The sequence below is a fragment of the Canis aureus genome, chromosome 17 (genome assembly GCF_053574225.1).
Source record: "Canis aureus isolate CA01 chromosome 17, VMU_Caureus_v.1.0, whole genome shotgun sequence".
NCBI classification, from domain to species: Eukaryota; Metazoa; Chordata; class Mammalia; order Carnivora; family Canidae; genus Canis; species Canis aureus.
Window position 1 is genome coordinate 57927407 of NC_135627.1, and position 16145 is coordinate 57943551.

General features: G+C 40.1%; 1 pseudogene; it reads left to right on the top strand.

Annotated features, from left to right (window-relative positions):
* Positions 1–7509: 7509 nt before the first annotated feature.
* LOC144287580 (NADH dehydrogenase [ubiquinone] 1 beta subcomplex subunit 6 pseudogene) lies at positions 7510–8038 on the top strand (annotated as a pseudogene).
* Positions 8039–16145: the final 8107 nt, after the last annotated feature.

Here is a 16145-nt window from a genome sequence, read left to right on the forward strand (position 1 = left end):
TTCTCATCTCTGGTTTCAAGAATTTGATTTTAATGTGCTTCGGTATGGTTTTCTTTGTGCTTATCATTCTTATACTTTAAACATCTTAGATTGCCAAGTTATAGTTTCATCAAATTTAAAATTTTTTCATTCTTTTCTTCAAATCTTTTTTCTGCCCCACCCATCTCCCACTCTTTCTAGGATTCCAAATTTGTGTATGGGAGAGAACTTGACACTGTTCTATAAGTTTTATAGGTCACTAAGACTCAGTTCTTTTTATTTTTCTTTTTTATTGCTATTGTTGTTTTCCTCTCTGTGCTTCATTTTGGGTATTTTCAGTTGTTATGTGTTTGTATTTACTGATATTGTCTTGACAATATCTCTATTGTCTCTATTGACAATGCCTAATGTTCTATAAATTCCTACCAGTAAATTTTTTTCTAACATACTGAATTTTCATCCATGGAAGTTTTTATTATCTTCCATTTCTCTTTTTATAATATTCATTTTTAATATATTGATCATAGTTATAATAATAGCTGGATGTTTTACCCTTTCTGTTCATTAATTTTATCATCTCTATCACTTCTCACCCCATTTCTCCTGGTGGAGTTTTATTCTGGTTGTGTATTACATTTTCCCATATCTTAGTATATTTACAGTTTTTTGTTAGATCTTAGACATGCTAAGTTTTACATTGTGAGAATTTATATTTTGTTCCCTTCCTCTAGAGAGTATTTGTCTTTGTTCTGGCAAATCAATTACGTTAATGGCAGTATACTTTGATCCTTTTTAGGCTTTTTTTAAAAAAGCTTTGTAAAGTCCTTACTTTACTGATAATTTATCATGCAAATAAGGTATGGTCCTTTTAGAATCTCTATTGAATGGCCCAAATGACCAATAAGGATTCTCCAATCTAGTTAGTCACAATTCAGATGTCACCCAGCATTGTGTGAGGTTTGGCAATTGTTTAGCTCACAGAAACCTAGGTACTCTCTGCCCTACTTCGTGGAGTTTCACTCTATACCTGTACACATTAGTATTCAGCAAAGACACAAGAGGATCCCATACAAATATATGGAGTTATTTTTCTGCATAGTTCTCCAAACTTCTAGGTTTCTCAGCCTTTATCAACTCTGATCACTGTCTCCTGAACTCAGCAAAATCATCATAGCCTGCTTAGGAACCACATACAAACCACTCAGCTTCATGATGGAGAAAGTGACTTTAGGCAAATAATTGTACTGATCACAGAGCTTATCTCACCCATTTCCTTTCTCTAAAGAATCACAGCCCTGTGTCCCATAATAGCTGAAGACAAATGTTTCATTTATTTTTTTAGTTTTTTCATTATTTGGGTAATGGTATCACATCCAGTCCCTCCATCATGGTCAAAAAAGGAAGTCTATGCAGGGCACCTGGATGGCTCAGTTAAGCATCCAACTCTTGATTTTAGCTCAGGTCATGATCTTAGTGTCAAGGGATCAAGCCCCATATCAGGCTCCACACCCGGAGTGGAGTCTGCTTGGGATTCTCTCTCTCCTTTTCCCTCTGCTCCTCTCCCCACTCACTCTTTCTCTCTCTCACTCTCAATCAATAAATCAATCAGTTAAGTTTTTTTTAAAGTAAAGGAAGTCTATGAATGTGTTGTGAAAGTTATAACTTCTATATATAAATGCAAAGTTTCATTATTCTTTTCTTATGCACCATTTTAAACCAATATTTATTGAGCTTCAACAACACATAACACTGTAATGCACTATGGAGAACACAAAAATTAATAAGACTAGGACTTGCCATTAATGAAATTCTAATGTCCTGAGGGTGACACACTGCACACTGGTGTCTAGGCAAAATATGTTAAGGATTATAACTGAAGTGTCAAAGCTGTATAGGAAAAGGAAATAATATTAATAGGATTAAAAATGATTTCAAGGAAAAGATGGCATGTGGGCTGACCCAGAAAAATGAGTAGAATTTCAATAAGAGGTCAGATTAATAGACAGCAAGCACAGCAAGAGCTTAGACAATGACTTGGTAGGCAATGTAGCCAGGTCTTGGAGAGAAAGGGGGAGAACAAATTGGAAGATGAGTCTAGATAAAAGAACTAATGGAAAAACAATTTGGTAGATGAGTCTATATAAAAGAGCTAATGGTAAGCTTTTTGAATCTTCAATGACATTCCAAAGAACTTGGACATGATAGTTGATGCTATTTGTCCAGGCTACCAACATGTGAGTAAAGTACAAGGAGTTGCATAGCAAAAATACTCAGAATTTTAATATTAAATTATTAGGTTCATAGTAGGACCATGAACTCTGATATTATACACTTTTCTCTTAAACCCTTGCTCTTGTCGCTCAACAGTTTCAATTAGCCAACTTCTGCCTATCTTCCACTTACGCTTTTAATTTTTCTTAACCTTTCACCTCGGTTGCCCTTGATAGCTGAGTATTTCCATCAACAACCTCCCAGCTTTCCAGCTTGAGTCACTTCTCATGACAATCTCTTTAGTATGTTCATTCATTCATGTATCATTCCATATTTAATTAACAACTATTAAATTCCAGGCAGTGTAATAGACACACAGTAGATACAATAGAAATAAGGCTGCCTTCATAGAGTTTGTACTCAGTGGGGGAGACAAACAATAAACAAGTAAACAAATAAGTAATATAACTCTGGAATATGAGTAAACAAGATATTACAATCAGGAATAAAAATACTGAGACAACCAGCAGCAGGGTATGTTCATCTGAGAGTTTGTTAGAAATGGAGAACCACCCCAGATGTATTGGATCAGAGTCTGAATTTCAACAAAAAGCTAATGCAGACCTTTCTGGGCCTTCTGCAACTGCACTAGAACTCACACACCACTGGCCAGTATAGAAAAAAAGAGGGAGGAGGGGTTTGCAGGTGAAACCTAGATCATGACCTTTGTTGTGAACAAACACAGGTCCATAACTCAGAAGGGAACCCAGAGCTAAAGCTGTAGATTTGGTACCTAACATCTCTAGAATGAAGCCTGGTGCAGAGTTTATGATCTTGATATCATTAATACAGCTTTATCACTTTAAAAAGGAATTAGCAAACAAAAGTACTGTCAAAGTTTTCAATCTGCAGAATCTTTTTTTAGGGAATTCCTATGTCACCAAGTGGGGGCTGTGATTTGGCAATCACAGGCAAAGAGAACTTCCAACAGCACCTACTTGCAAAATGGATTTATACAGGAAGGAACAAAGAAAAGGAAGAGGGAAGGAAGAAGGGAGGAAGGAAGGGTGGAAGCTTAGAAAAAGTCATTTATAATGCATGAAGAACAGCTGCCTTGATTCAAAAAAACATATCAGAAAGAAAAAGTCATACAGTTCAGTTCTTTGTTCATATCACCACTAAAGCAATTTCATCTACCTGCACAAAGATATTCTTAGGAGAAAAGAAAGCTTCCCTTTGAGCAAAAAAGCTTTCTCTGGGTTCTGGTATCTTCCTCTGTTAGAATGGCAGCATCTTCTAAATATGGAAGCTATTAAATATAATAGGACCATGAAGTATAATTATAAAGTGACCCTTGGATATCACCCAGGGGTGCGCAGCAAAATAAGGGGAAGGGGTCATGAAGACTTCCAGGGTCTGTCCCAGCAGGTGGGGGCAGGGGGACAACTTAAAAACCGAAGCTTGTGTCCCATTACAGAACTGCACTTCTGAGGGTCCACAATTGTTCCATTTTTATTTATTAAATCATAATTTTTGCTAATAATATACAAATTTTAAAAGTTCAAATGCAACATAGTGAAAGACAGATCTCCTTTCCATCTCTGTCTCACAGTAACCCTCTTACTCTGTCGGGAGATTTTGTTTGTGAGCTTCAGAGATAGACTATATATACATCTGCAAGCAAATATATACATATGTATGCATATCACATAGGTAACACATATCCTAAAATATATATATATATATATTCTTAAAGTGGAAAATACTACACAAATTGATCCACACGTAATTTGTTTTTTATTTTTATTTTTCCTTAATATATTTTGAAGTGTATTCCGTATTTGTATCTGAGGATCTACTCTATTTTAATGTGTGTGTAATGTTCCATCCCCTCTTAGTAGATATGTAATTCCTTTCAAAATTCTCTAATATGCTGCAATGAAGGATCTCATATATCTGTCATATAGTTGTATAAATGTAGGATTAGGTTCTAGAAGTGGCATGTGCAGGCCAAAAGGCACTTACATTTGTAATATACATCAATGCTTGCAAGTGGGTCTTCATGGAGTTTTCATTCCCACTGTCACTCTAGAAGAATATCTATTTCCCATATACTCTCTAACAAAACTAGCAAACATTTTCACATTTTTGCAGTTTAACAGGTGAAAAGCGATGTCTTAATGATGCTTCAATTTGCATTCTCTTATTAGGAGTAGGGTTGGGAATTTATTCATACATCTGAGCCACTTCCACTTTATCTTAAACTATTAATTTATGACCTTTGCCCATTTTTCTATGGGCTTGTTTCTCTTCTATTAAATTATAGGATCTCTTCATATACTAGGGACATCAACAAGTCTGTGTTTGGAATTACACTTTTTTGCCATTTATTGTTTGTCCTTTTACTTTGATTATGTACGTTTTGCTTTGCAGAAATCTTGTACTTTCATTTATTCAAATACATTAATGCTATCTCTTCAGCTTCTGGGTTTTGTGTCACACAGAAGTCTTTCCCACCAAGATGAATTTTTTAAATTTTTCCACTGTTTCTTTGAGTATTTTCATTTTTTTTTGAAACTGAGGTATAATTGACATACAATATTATGTTTCTTTCAGGTATTAACATGATTCAATATTTGTATATATTGTGAAATGATCACTACAATAAGTCTATTTTCCATCCATCGCCATACATAGATACAAAATTATTTTTCTTGTGACCAGGAGGTTGAGATCTATTCGTTTGATGACTTTCAAATATACAGTACATATTGTTAATTATAGTTTCCATGCTCTTCATTACATCCACAGGACTGACTTACTTTATAACTAACTGATGGTTCTACCTTTTGTCTTCCCCCACCCATCTTACCTCCCCACCACTTTTTGCCTCAGGCAGCCACCTATCTGTTCTTTATATCTATGAACTTGACTTCTTTTCAAATACTTTTATGATTTAATTGGTCAGGTTTAAATTGCTCCATCGTGAACTTATTTTTAGTATATCATGTGTCCCAACGTCATTTGTTGAATCATCCAACTTTTCTCCACTGACTAAAAATACAAAACTAGTAGTTAATATTTGATTAATTTTATGAGTATTTTAGGACAAAAACAACTACATTTTCATGTGTTATTCGTGATATTTCTTTATGTGACAATCCAACAAGAAGATATAACAATGGAAATATTTATGCACTCAACATAAGAGATCCAAATACATAAAATAGCTAACAACAAACTAAAAGAAACTAATTGATAATAATAAAATAATAGTAGGAGACTTAAATACCCACTCATATCAATGGACAGATCATTTAAACAGAAAATCAACAAGGAAACAGTGGCTTTGAATGACACACTGGACCACATGGCTTTAACAGATATATTGAGACCACTTCATCCTAAAAGAGCAGCATGCACATTCTTTTCAGGTGCATATGGAACATTTTCCAGAATGGATCACATATTAGTCCACAAAACCAGCCTCAACAAATTCAAGATTGAACTCATACCATGCATCTTCTCTGATCTTGATGCTATGAAACTAGAAGTCAACCACAAGAAAAAATCTAGAGAGACCACAAATACATGGAGGTTAAATTACATGCTAATAAACAATGAATAGGCCAACCAGTAAAGCAAAAGAAGTAGTTAAAAAGTACATAGAAACAAATTAAAATGAAAATACGACAGTCCAAAACCTTTGAGATGCAGCAAAAGCAGTTCTAAGAGGGAAATTTATAGCAATACAGGTCCACCTCAAGAATCAAGAAAAATCTCAAAAATCAACTTAACCTTACACTTACAACTCAAGAGAAAAAAAGAACAAGTGAAACTAAAGCCAGGACAGCCCGGGTGGCTCTGCGGTTTAGCACCGCCTTCAGCCCAGGGTGTGATCCTGGAGACCTGGGATCGAGTCCTGCATCAGGCTCCCTGCAGGGAGCCTGCTTCTCCCTCTGCCTGTGTCTCTGCCTCTCTCTCTGTGTGTCTCTCAGGAATAAATAAATAAAATCTTAAAAAAGAGAAAAAAAGAAAGCCAGTGGAAGGAAGGAAACAACCAAAGATTAGAGAAGAAATAAATGATACAGTAACTAAAATACAATAGAAGAGATCAGTGAAACCAGGTGCTGGATCTTTGAAAAAAAAATCAATAAAATTGATAAGCCTGTAGCCAGACTTATCAAAAAGAAAAGAGAAAGGACCCAAATAAATAAAATTGCAAATGAGAGAGAAGAAATAACAACCAACACCACAAAAATACAAGCAATCATAAGAGAATATTATGAAAAACTATATGCCAACCAATTGGACAACCCAAAAGAAATGAATAAATTTCTAGAAACAAACTGCCAAAATTGAAACAGGAATAGAAAATTTGAATAGAATGATAACCAGCAAAGAAATTGAATCAGTAATCAAAAAACTAATCCCAACAAACAAAAGTCCAGGACCAGGTGGCTTTGCAAATGAATTCTATCAAACATCTCAAGAAGAGTTACTACCTATTCCTCTCAAACTTTTTCAAAAAATATATTAGGAAGGAAAACTTCCAAATTCACTCTATGAAGCCAGCATTACCCTGATACTAAAACCAGATAAAGACACCACCAAAAAAAGAACCATAGGCCAGTATCTCTGATGAACATAGATCCAAAAATCCTCAACAAAATAGTAGCAAACAGAATCCAACAATATATTTAAAAAATCATTTACTCCTATCAAGTGGGATTTATTCCTGGGTTGCAAGAGTGGCTCAATATTTGCAAATCAATCAACATGATACATCACATTAATAAAAGAAAAGTTAAGAACCATATGATTTTCTCAATGGATGCTGAGAAAGCATTAGGCAAAGTATAATATCCATTCATTATTTCAAAAAAAAATCAACAAAGTAGGGTTAGAGGGAACATACCTCAACATAATCAAGGCCATCTATGAAAAAACCCACAGTTAATATCATTCTCAATGGGGAAAAACTGTGAGCTCTTCCTCTATGATAAGGAACAGAAGAAAGATGTTCACTCTAACCACTTCTATTGAGCATAGCACTAGAAGTCCTAGCGACAGCAGACAACAAAAAGAAATCAAAGTCATTCAGATCGTCAAGGAAAAAGAGAAACTTTCACTATTTGCAGATGACATGATACTGTATATAGAAAGCCTGAAAGACCCCACCAAAAACTGCTAGAATTGGTAAATTAATCTGGCAAAGTCATGGGATACAAAATCAATATAGAGAAATATGTGGCATTTCTATGCACCAATAATGAAGCAACAAAAAGAGAAATTCTAAAAATTCTAAAATACACTTGGTGCCGGCGGCGACATGGCGGGGTACACGCCAGACGAGAAGCTTCGTCTGCAGCAGCTCCAACAGCTGAGAAGGCGATGGCTAAAGGACCAGGAGCTGAGCCCCCGGGAGCCGGTGCTGCCTCCGCAGCGGGTGTGGCCTATGGAGAAATTTTGGAATAAGTTTTTGCGGGACCAGACCCCCTGGAAGAACGTGATTTACAAGGTATACCGACACAGTATCTTTGCTTTTACTCATGTACTTATACCTGCCTGGATTGTTCATTATTATATCAAATATCATATGAATGCAAAACCATATGCCATTGTTGAAAGAAAGCCCAGAATATTCCCAGGTGATATAATTCTGGAGACTGGAGAAGTAATTCCACCAATGAAAGAATTTCCTGATCAACATCATTGAAGATTACTTTAAGATTTCAAAGGCATATAAAAACATTTCAAAGGCATATGAGGCCACGTTTATTGATGCATTACTGTATTTACTGAATATATTTTCTGGAAAAGTAATAAAGTTTACTCTGAGAAAAAATTTTAAAAAATAAATAAATAAATAAATAAATAAATAAATAAAAATTCTAAAATACTATTCTAAAATTTGTATGGAACCACAAATGACCACAAATAGACAAAGGAAACTTGAAAAAGAAAAGCAAAGCTGGAGGCATCACTATTACTAAACTTCAAGCTATATTACAAAGCTGTGGTGATCAAAACAGTATGGTGCTGGCACAAAAACAGACACATGGGTCAACAGAACAGAATAGAAAACCTAGAAATGAATCCATAACTATATGGTTAACTAATCTTCAACAAAGCAGGAAAGAATATCCAATGGGAAAAGGACTATCTCGTCAACAAATGGCATTGAGAAAACTGGACAGCAAGATGCAAACCACTTCTAGAAGAGAACATAGGCAGTAACTCTTTGACATCAGCCATAGCAACTTTTTTCTTGATAGGTCCTCTGAGATAAGGGAAATAAAAAGCAAAAATGAACTATTTGGACTACATCAAAATAGTTTCTGCACAGCAAAGGTAACAATCAACAAACTAAAAGGCAACCCTTAGAATCGGAGAAGATATTTGCAAATGACATATCTGATAAAGGGTTAGTATCCAAAATATACTTTAAAAACATAAAATTCAACACCCAAAAAACAATCCAATTAAAAATGGACAGAAGACATGAACAGACATTCTCCAAAGACATCCAGATGGCCAACAAATACATGAAAAGACGTTCATCATTACTCATCATCAAGGAATTGCAAATCAAAACTACCATGAGATATCAGTTCACACCTCTCAGAATGGCTAAAGTCAAAAACACAAGAAACAACAGGTATTGATGAGGATGTGGAGAGAAAGGAACCCCTGAGCACTATTATGGGGAATGCACACTGACACAGCCACTGTGAAGGTTCTTCCAAAAGTTAAAAACAGAACAACCCTATGATCCAGCAATCGCACTACTGGGTTTTTACCCAAAGAATACAAAAACACTAATTCAAAAGGACCCCTATGTTTATAGCAGCATTATCTACAATAATCAAGACGTGGAAGCAGCCCAAGTGTCCATCCATTAATGAATGGATAAAGAAGAGGCGGTGTATATATATATACAATGGAATATTCCTCAGCCATTAAAGAATGAAATCTTGCCATTTGCAATGACATAGATGGTGCTAGAGAGTAGAGTGCTAAGCAAAGTAAGCCAGTCAGAGAAAGAAAAATATCAATTGGTTTCACTTATATGTGGAATTTAAGAAACAAAACAAACAAGCAACAGGAAACGAGAGAGAGACAAACCAAGAAACAGACTCTTAGCTATAGAGAACAAATTTATGGTTACCAGTGAGGAGGTAGATGGAGAGGTGATTAACAAGGTGATGGGGATTAGGAAGAGCATTTATCATGATGAGCGCTAGATGATGTATGGAAATATTGTTCACTTGAAACTAATACAATGCCTTATAAGTTAACTAACTGGAATTAAAAACTCTAAGAAAAAAATTTGAAAGATATTTCCTTATTACATTTAAACATGTAAACTATACCACAATTTTCAATATCCTAACTTGGCATTTCTTTATTTTTAAAATACACTAGGAGCCTCAAACAGGAAACTGGCCAAGATTTTCCTTAACCGTGAGAGGCCCCTGAGAAATATGACCAGTTACCTGGCAGCTCCATCTCTATAGGATCCCCTAAGTTCCTCTCCTCCTAATCCATCCCCGACTCAGAAACATGGAGAAAAAGTCCATATGTGTTAGAGGCAGAAAAAGTCTTGGTTCCAAAGACTTTCAAACAAAAACCAAGGTGTTCAAGTCACGAAGGCAGTGGTGGTGGTCACGTCAGAGCCAATGACGGTATGTAGAGGATCAAAGGGGGTCAGTAAAACATGTAAACTGCTCACTATTATGTCCAACACTAGAAAGTTCTCAGAAGATACTGACAGCAAAAAGGAGAGAAGTTTCTGCCCAGCAAAAGAGAGCCTGACCTAGAAAACATTCCACCCACTTCCCAGCAATTGGATGGGCATGGGGCAAGGTGAGGTAAGGGTGGGGAGCTGGCAATAGAGCTTTTGTTTATTTGAAGGTTGGTTGTGATTTGGGGCGGATTTTTGGTTTTTGGTCTTTGGTTTTTGGTTTTGCTGTTTGTTTTTTCCAGAGAGTGGGTTCTGCACCTGAATGTCTTCATTATTACCCTGAGTTGTTTTGATTGGATCCCGAGATGCTTTCCCCAGGGTATGGTTTGGGAAAGAGCTCAGAATAGTTACATTGGATCTAGTCCTCCTGATTATTAAGTGACAAGGATAAGCTTGCTTTTTATTTTTTGCTCCCTTGAATCTGAAATAAGTTTACTGCCAGAAATGGATGCAGATAAAAATAGATTAAGTGACTAGGACTTGGAGTCACCCACAGAAAAGAGTCTCGTATTTCACGTCAGAACGCAAAATAAAGAGTCTGTTGGTTTTTCTGTAATGGATGTTCAGCTGAATTATGTCCATCCCCCACGGGGATAGGTGGGTGAAGAAGACAGGATAAACACTCCAGTCCCTCCACCCGCAAGGGGTGTTAACATATACAAGACCCTAGCAAACAAAAACAGACAATGCCCTGGCCTCCTCTAGCTTACAGTCCAGGGCCTTGTAGGACAGAGGCAGAGAGAAGTGGCTTTTGCTTCTAATAATACAGTAACTAGAAGGGACATTAAAGGGTGTCCATCAGCCTCATTTCTATAAACGAGAAAATTAAAACCATCCCAGACTCATTCATGACAGTGATGAGACTCCATGCCAAGTGCGCTGTCTGGAATACTCATTTACTCCTCATCACAACCACGTGGAGCAGACAGGTAGGTAGGCCCATTTTCAGAAAGGTTCAATCACTAGGTCGTCAATAAATAACTGATGAATGAAGACTTCTGATGCATTTACTCTGTTGTTGCACTGTTGCTGTGTTCTTTGCCCAGGAGCTCTCTTGACAGGTCATCATTTCCTCGCCACACCTAGTCCTTTTCTGGGGTTCCCCGTCTCTGCAAATGGCCCGCTGTGCATCCTTGGCACAGGCCAGAAACCTAGGAGAGTCCTTAACATCGTCCTCTTTCACGCGTACCTTGAGAATCCTTCACCAGGTCCTGATGGCTTTAGCTTCTAAAATTCTCCTGAATCCACCCGCACCTCTCCACCCCCACCACCTCTCCCCTCTCCCAAAGTCCTATCATCTCTCACCTAATGACAAAAGCCACCTCCTAAATGGGTCCCCACGTGCTTTCTGCGCTCCCTTCCATCTGCCTTCCAGGGCCTTTATTCTCTCCCTCTTCTTCTTCCTTTCTTTCCTGAACAGTTGAGGCCCAAAGCCACCAGGTAGGACAAAGTTCATCAGACATCCCAACTTGAGATCTAAGAAGCTGCCTAAAAAGAGACGTGTAGGACGCACTATATTCTAACACAGGTACGTAGGACCCAAACCAACTGCACTCTGATCTCTAATCTACCAGGCAGGGGATTAAAGACCAAGGATTTCAGTAGCAATGGAACCTACTGATGAGGGTCTCAGAGAAGAGACTGAAGGACCCAGAAAACAAAGCAAAGTCTCTCCAGACATGGTTTTTAGCCTCAGCTCCCATGTCATCCATGGCACCCCATCTTGTTTTTCACTGCTTGCCTTCCTACTGAGGCCCTTGAAGACAATCTTACTATCACCTTTTCATCCATCAAGGAGTCAATAAAGCCCACAGCAGGCAGCCACACCAGTCCCATGCCCGGTGCCAAGCACAGATATTAGAAGATTATTGAGGTAACAGGTACAGGCCATAGTTTATATTCTCAAGGCCTTAGTCATAGGTGAGGGCTAATGAATGAGATAATATACACACCCCCTTTTATATTTTCAAATACTAATGGATTATCTGGAGGAATGAACAGGAAACTGATGACAATGCCTCAAGGAGTAGACCTGCTGGGCTGGGGAACAGGAATGTTTGGAAAACGGTCGCTCGACATCTGCATTGCACTAATAAAGACAACTCTGGCTGACTTCAGTGGGAAGGAGGTTGTTAGAAGGATAATGGACAGCTCAGATCCTGCCCAAATCACACTCAACAGACTCAATAGTCAAGGACATTGTCCCAAAATGATTCTACCCTCTGCAGTGAGGAGCAGGAAGGAAAGAAGGGAGGATCCTTTGCCTCAGAAGGAAGAAAGAATCCTCCCACACTGCACAGGGGCTCACCATCCAAATAGCAAAAAAGATTTACAATTCAGTAACTACACCTGCAGATTCGTATTCAACAGCATTGAAGGCGGGAACTCAGTTACTTTATGTCAACGTGCACAGCAGCATCCAGCAGAGCCCGAATGTCCATGGATGGAAGGATGGATAAACAGCCTGTGCTGTCTCCATACCACAGAACAGCATTCCATCCTAAAGAGAAATGAAATTCTGATACCTGCTAGAACACGGATGAATCTTGGAGAACAACTAAGTGAAATAAGCCAGTCACGAAAGGACAAATACCGTATGATTCCTGGTTTAGGAGTAGCCAAATTGTCAGAGGCAGAAAGTAGAACGGTGGCTACCAAGGGCCAGAAGGAGGAAGGGGAAATCACTGTCTACTGGATATAGAGTTTTTGCTGGACATGCTGAAAAAAGTTGCGAGGATAGTCAGTGGTGATGATTACCCAACCCTGGGAATGTACTTAATGCCAATGAACTGTATATTTACAAATGGTCAAAATGATCGATATTGTATATTTTTTAACCACAATAATAAGAAAAGGATTGCAAACACACACAACACTCATCTTCCCCTGTAGGCTCTTCAATGCGTTGATATTCATGGGTGTGTATTACCTATTTAAAACAGATTTTTTAAAGTCAAAGGAGTCATACAGTCACAGGATGTGCTTTCAACTATGTAAAAGCAGATCTACTATATCTTAGAAATGATAAATTGAGAAAAAAAAACCCTGCATCTGTGTGTAAATATATTCATCAATGTAAATAAATTCACTCGTTGCTGTTGCTCCCACAGACTTAAAGAACAGACTCTCTTTCTTCCCTCTCCTCAGAGCCCAACCCCAACTTCCTGTCATACGCATCGACAATTTCATAATTCTAACAATGTCTCATCCAAAAAAAAAAATTTCTTGGCACAATATTTATCACTCCCCCAAATCATAATGCAAATTATATTTTTAATGCCTAGAATATTAATTTGAGAATGTGAACAATAATTGCAGGACTGTCACAAAAAGACTTGAAGTCTATTTTCCCCTCCCTAAAATAGAGAACAGTGGAGGATGTGGGAGCTGTGACTGGCCTGGGGAGTACAGACAGCCAAAGTGGATTTCCAGGAGCATTCAGATGAACCACAAAGGATCCGGTTAGTCAGCCTCTATTTCTTGGCTGACACTTTGCACCACGATACCATGTTGTTCATCCAAGAGAGCAGGAGTGTGCAAGGCAAAAATAACTTACCCACAGACCTTTAGCAGCCCGATGTGTGCCCAGCCCTGTAACTTCAGGTCTTTATCCTGCCAAATCCATGATAGCAAACAGAAAAGGGAAGCTGTCGAGCTCTGCAGCGACGCCCACTGAACTTCCTGGGAAGGCCAAGCTCGTCTTGTTGGTCACCCGATGCCTGACGCACAGTAAGCGCTTGGACGATGCTTGAAGTGATGCCTGATGAGGAAACGAAGATCTGGAGCCCTTGCCCCCAAAGCCAGTAGGGGATCATCAGTGGCCTCAGCTCCGTAGACTGACAGTCAGCCGGTCATCAGCCCAAGTCACGCTGGGACCCACTGAGCAGCAGCCAGGAAATTAGGGACTTCGCTCCTTCCAGAAGCGCTCACCGAGGGCCTTCTCTGTGGCAGACGCTGTACCCAACTCTGAGAGTACAAAGGAAAGGAGATGCTGGCCCTGCACTTTGGCTGCTTTGGTGGCTGTCAGGCCAAGGTGTCAGCGGAAAATTCCAGTGCAGAGTGGAGCGTGCTACCTACCTCCACCGGAGGCTGTAGGAGGCCAGCCAGGGAGCAATGATGGGGGCCACGGAAGAGCCGGCCTCTCAGGCAAGGAGAGCCAGCCTGTGGTGGAGGAGGAATAGCAGGAGGGAGGCCCAGGAAGTGCCCAGTGAGCAGGCCTGGAAGGGGCTGGGCAGGAAGAGAGTGGAGGAGTCGGAAAATGAAAAAGATAAATGTGGAGGTGGATGGGGAAGGCTGGTGATGGCTAAAGACCCCAATGTTCACAGCAGCAGTGTCCACAATAGCCACACTGTGGAAAGAGCCACGACATCCTTCGACAGATGAATGGTTAAAGAAGCTGTGGTCAATGTATACCGTGGAATATTCCTCAGCCGTCAGAAAGGATGAACCCCCACCATTGGCTTCGAGGTGGATGGAACTGGAGGGTATGATGCTGAGTGAGTCAGTCGGAGAAGGACAATCATCATATGGTTTCACTCATACGGGGAAGGTAAGAAATAGTGAAAGGGATCATAGGGGAAAGGAGGGGAACTGAGTGGGGAAAATCAGAGAGGCAGACAAACCATGAGAGACTCCTAGCTCTGGGAAATGAACAAAGTGTAGTGGAAGGGGAGGTGGGTGGGGGGACGGGGTAATTGGGGGCACTTGACGGGATGAGCACTGGGTGTTGTGCTATATGTTGGCAAATCGAACTCCAATAAAAAATAAATAAACAGGGATCCCTGGGTGGCTCAGCAGCTTAGCACCTGCCTATGGCCTGGGACATGATCCTGGAGTCCCAGGATCAAGTCCCATGTTGGGCTCCCTGCATGGAGCCTGCTTCTCCCTTTGCCTGTGTCTCTGTCTCTGTCTCTCTCTCTCTCTGTGTGTCTCTCTCTCTCTCTCTGTGTCTCTCATGGATAAATAAATAAAATCATAAATAAATAAATAAATAAATAAATAAATAAATAAATACAGACAACGTGCCCTGTCCTCCCTGGGAGAACTCTAAAAGGAGGTTGGGTGGCTTGGCTGGCTGTTTGGGGGTGGAGGGTGGGGTGGCTTTCAGCAGTGAGAGAAGGCTGGGGGCTGCTGGGGGCTTCACGGAGCCGAGAGGAGCATCTCTGAGAAGAAAGGAGTTGGACGCCATTGGCCTCCTGCCCCTGGGACACAGCACTGCTCTGAGGAGGTTTCTGACTCACCGTCCATCCCCACAGTGGCGGATAGGGCCTGGAACTTCAGCCCACACTGGAGCCAAAGGGGTTGGATTGTGTGGGAAGGAGGTTGGGGTCCTTGATTCATTTTTAATCCCGAATGCCCAGTTCTACTTCTTGAATTCCGGTCCCTTACCCATAAGTTTAGTGGAAGGAGCAGGTGTCTGAAGCCCATTCCAGTCCTAGAGTCTCAGACTCCTTGACTTAGGATCCATTCCAGTTATAGAGATAGACGAAATGGGTAGGAAATATCAGAAAGGGAGACAGAACATGAAGACTCCTAACTCTGGGAAACGAACTAGGGGTGGTGGAAGGGGAGGTGGGCGGGGGGTGGGGGTGACTGGGTGGCGGGCACTGAGGGGGGCACTTGACGGGATGAGCACTGGGTGTTATTCTGTATGTTGGCAAACTGAACACCAATAAAAAATAAATTTATTATTTAAAAAAAGGAGATAGATGGTGCTGCGGGCTGAATTGTGTCCTCCAAAATTCATATGTTGAAGCCCTAAGTCTTAGCACGTCAGGATGTGGGAGCAGAGCCTTTGAAGAGATCATTAAGGTTGAACAAGTCACACGCATGGGTCCTAATGCAGTCTGACTAATCCTTCTAAGGAGAGGAAACTTGGGCACCCAGAGAGACACCAGGGCCACACAGAGAAAAGGCCACATGAGATGACGGCAAGAAGGCCGCCATCTGCAGGCAAAAGACATGAGGCCTTGGGAGAAGCCACACCCGACACCACCCTGACCTTACACTTCCAGCCTCCAGAACCAGGAGAAAATAAATCTCTGTTGTTTACGCCACCAGGCCGTGATGTTTGCACTGTGGCAGCCCCAGCAAACCAGTGCGTGTGGCAACAGACCAACTGTTAAAGGTCAACTTGTCCAGGGAGAGGACTTCCTCAACCGGAACAGCCTCCAGTTCTTCTGACTTGCAGCCAGCCACCCCCCCGCCC